Source organism: Amblyomma mixtum, chromosome 3 (assembly GCF_055824585.1).
Source record: "Amblyomma mixtum isolate Tamu chromosome 3, ASM5582458v1, whole genome shotgun sequence".
NCBI lineage: Eukaryota > Metazoa > Arthropoda > Arachnida > Ixodida > Ixodidae > Amblyomma > Amblyomma mixtum.
Window position 1 is genome coordinate 71,820,114 of NC_143014.1, and position 4,357 is coordinate 71,824,470.

Consider the following 4,357-nt stretch of genomic DNA (forward strand, 5'->3'; position numbering starts at 1 on the left):
AATTTCTCAGGTAGGTCGTTAACATAAATTAGAAACAAGAGTGGCCCTGGTAAGAGGGTTCCTGGTAAGAACTGCTCGGTCATGTCGCGAGCCAGTGCGGATATAATTTTTGCTTGCTGGCGGCATGTTTAGTCCACGAGGACGCCGTTGTGGAAGGCTTTCGGAATAACCTCGAGCAGCAAGGCTTTTTTTTTTTAACATGCTGCAAAATGAAACCGGTTGTATATTCGCATGATAGTTCTTATTATGCATATTGTGTTGCGGCCTTTACTAAGCCTCCACGGTGAGCGTCGGTGCACAAACGAAAAAAAATGCCTGGAAGAGACCTATTCTGGCAACGAGTTGAAAATAAATGGGCGGCGTAAACTCTGTTTCGAGTGCATCCGACATAACTGCACACGAACAATGTGCTGGAAACACTGGCTGGTTGGCAGCGCACCCATCTACACAAGTCAGGAACAGTCAGGAGGCAAGGTCAATATCTATGGCTTATGCCACGCGTTGTAGTGATTCACCTCATTTCTTATCATTGAAGTGTTCTATAATGTCTCAGTACTGCATGTGTCTGCCTTTATTGCTTGTCTAAGTTTATGGTTTATGGGGGTTTAATGTCTCAAAGCTACTCAGGCTCCCAGGGACGCCGTAGTGAAGGGCTCCGGGAATTTCGACCACCTGGGCTTGCCTAAGTTTGCTTTTCAGGTGTGATGATGCATTGCGGAGAGCGAAGACCGCTCAGTGTGACATCTATAATAAAACAGAATAGCTTATTGTTCGACGGTAATTAACCTTCGAGGAATGTGATGCATGTTGAGGTGATTTGTGGCATACTGTTTCGTCTCGAAAAAAAAAAATCCTACAGCTGTTTACCGCAGCGTGAAACTTCGTTTCCAAAGCTCTTTCAGTACACATATTTCACCTCGCATTCATCACACGCATAAAGTAGGCATTACTATATGAAAAACTAACACATTCTTGGATTCATTTCATTCTTCTGTTGCAGTTTGCAATGCATAATATTGTGTTGGTCACTTTTTCTTTGTTTTGGCGATTTATAGTTCTCTGCTCTTGCCTTGCATTTGGTCAGTATTTTTGTGCGTTGCCCACTCACCTCTGTAATTCTTTCCTCTGAGCGCAAAATAAACAAATAAAAAATAATTTTGGCTGGCACCGGAGAGCTCACGCAAGGACACTTAAAGCGGCTCTCCTATCTACAGGGTCTGTTCTGAAAGTAGTAGGACTGATTTTTTTATTCGAAATTTATTCATGACAATAGTACAAATCCCCGCAGGGAGGCGTCTGCAGCATGCAGACGTTGGTGAGTGGCGACACCACGGGGTTAACCCGAGCATCCGCAGGGACATCCCCGCAAGGGGATGATGGTGAACAATGCGTCACCACGGACCCGAGCATCCGCGCTTAGCCGTGCGTGGCATCGCCGTGTCCGGGGAAAAGGGGATCCTGGTGGTTGAGCCGATGCCGAGCGTTTGGACCCTTAAGGCCCCTCGGCGGAGGCAACACACCACTTTGGCCCCAGCTTCCTGTAGACGGCACCTCCGGCCTGACCCGACCGGGGGAAATCGGCAGTCGCCTTTTCCTGTCCTCCCCTCTACCTTTCACTTTCCTATTTCCTTTCTTACAACTTTCCTGTATCCTCCTCTCTTCTTTGTTTTTTCCTTTTTCCTGGCGGCGAGGGTTAACCGTGTGTGACCAACTACCCTGAGTTGAGTCATATTAGGTTATAGTTAAGGTGTACAGCTGGCGTGGGCAGGACTTTCTTTCAAGTACCTGTCGCGTCCCCTTGTTGGACTCCATGGTGGGTGGCTGGCACCATGACCGAAAAACTACATTTTTTTATGGCTCCCCCCCTTTCAAAACTTGATCGCTCTCTCAAGAGAGGGCGGACCGAAGCAGATGACTTTTTCCAGAAAAGAAAAGTATCCTTTCCAAAATTTCATGTCATTCACAGTAAAGCAGAAGAAACACAAGCAAGAATAATATCCCCATTCCAAGTCTCAAAACGCTTGACGGATGCCTTAGGCCTTGGCTACAAGGTGTCAAAAATGGCCAGCGGCGACTTACTTCTTGAACTGCGCGACAGCATACAACACTCAAAAGTTGCAACAATTGTATCCATTGGGGACATCCCTGTCTCTGTGACCCCACATCGGTCTCTGAATACTGTACGAGGCGTCATTTCTGAAATAGATTTTGTCCACCTTTCTGAAAAGGAAATGCTCGAAGGACTTACTGACCAAGAAGTTATAGATGTCCACCGGATCAAGATCCGGAAGGATGGCAAAGAAGTGGACACCAAACACCTGATCTTGACATTCAACATGAGCACATTACCCGAATCCATTGAAGTAGGCTACCTGAAAATAAATGTAAGACCGTATATTCCCAACCCACGCAGATGTTTCAACTGCCAGAGATTTGGCCACGGCTCCCAGAGTTGTCGCGGCCGCAAAACTTGCGCAAAATGCTCTTCGAAGGACCACCAATCCGAAGAATGTGTTGCTAACCTACGGTGTGCAAACTGTGATGGCGACCATGCTGCCTACTCCAGGGCTTGTCCGTCCTGGAAAAAAGAGAAAGAAATCATTACTCTCAAGACTACGCAAAACATTTCTTTCAAAGAAGCAAGAAGGCAATACTCTCAAACAAACAAATTCACCTTCACTGCAAAAACAAACTTCGCCGATGTGGTGCGTGGGCGCGGCGCACCACACCAGGCTTCGGCACCTGTCCAGGCCACACGTAGTGAGCCTGTGGCGGGGCCATCCGCGCCGTCTGGTGGAGTAGCTCACGCTACTCCGCCTACCCCAAAGGAGGGGACGCAGACCCCCGGGTCGGCGGGCCCAAAGACCTCTTCCCACAGGTCGAGGTCAAATTCGAAAATCAATGTGCCTCCTGCACGGTCATCCAGTGCCTCCGCAGAGGCGATGGACACGACCCCGGGTAGCCCCTCGCCGTCCACGTCGGACGGTCGGCGGAGCTCCCTGGATCGGTCAAAAAGAGACAGGCCCCGAGTCACGGGGCCATAAACAACTTGATCTAGTTTTTTTCAATCAGTACAAACACAAAACTAAGATGGCTTTCATAATACAATGGAACTGTAGAGGAATGTTGAGGAACTACAATGATATAACTCATATTCTAGGGTCAGTGATGCCTCTAGCCCTATGTCTCCAGGAGACCAATCTTGGTCCACAACATTCAAATATCTTAAAACATTACACAACTTTTAGGCGTGATCGCGAACATGCAAATAGACTCTCGGGAGGCGTCGCAATCATCATCCAAAGCGGCGTCCCGGCTCAAGAAATCAAACTGAAAACAAAACTTGAGGCGGTTGCGGTTAGCGTCATCAGCTACAAAACCATTACAATATGTTCTGTATATCTTCCCCCACACATCACATTAACATGCCAAGATCTAGAAGGCCTGATCGATGAACTGCCGGAGCCATTCCTGGTAGTTGGCGATTTTAACGCTCACTCTCCGTTTTGGGGAAGCGAACGCTGTGACTCTAGAGGCCAAACAATCGAAGATTTTATACTTTCGAACAATGTCTGTCTTTTAAATACGGGAAAAGCCGCATATTGCTGTCCAAGCACAGCAAAAATGAGCTCTCTCGATTTAGCTTTCGCATCACCATTACTTTTTAACGATTTTAAATGGGATGTTTTAAATGACCCCATGGGCAGCGATCACTTACCTACCATCATCAGGCTCTCATCGTCGACTCCAATCATCCCCACAAGGCCACGGCGCTGGAAAATTCAGCTCGCCGACTGGTCACTTTTTACAAAAAGTGCCACTCTGGAAAAGGAATTTTGTGACGACCTTAGCACAGATGAAATTAATGAGAAGTTTACTGAATGCATAATATCGGCCGCAACACTCGCTATACCACAAACAACAGGACTTGCACAAAAGAAACACAAAGTGTGGTGGACAAAAGAATGCACATTAGCAAAAAAACATCAAAAGAAAGCCTGGAGCGCTCTGCGTCGATATCCCACTGCAGAGAACCTACTCACCTTTAAGAAGGCAAAAGCCAGAGCGCGGTATGTGCGAAGAAATGCAGAGAAAACCTCTTGGCAGAAATATGTCTCCTCAATAAATAGTTCAATAACATCAAAGAAAATGTGGGAAAAAGTTCGTAAATTTACTGGTGACCATACCCCTTTCACACTTCCTCTCTTGACGGCACCCGGGACACAAACATCTTTAGAAGAACAGGCCAACATACTGGGCGAGCATTTTGCTGAGATCTCAAGCTCATCCAACTACACAAACACATTTCAGAAACACAAATCAATAGCTGAAAAACAAAAATTTCCATCTGGAGCAG

General features: G+C 46.9%; 1 long non-coding RNA gene across 1 annotated transcript; it reads right to left on the minus strand.

The window, feature by feature from the left end:
- Positions 1–2,348: 2,348 nt before the first annotated feature.
- On the minus strand, positions 2,349–3,975 carry LOC149350554 (uncharacterized). The gene is made up of 3 exons (XR_016290394.1): positions 3,723–3,975; positions 2,523–2,578; positions 2,349–2,372 (listed from the first exon to the last, which is right to left on the minus strand). It is a non-coding gene; the product is annotated as an uncharacterized LOC149350554 (long non-coding RNA).
- Positions 3,976–4,357: the final 382 nt, after the last annotated feature.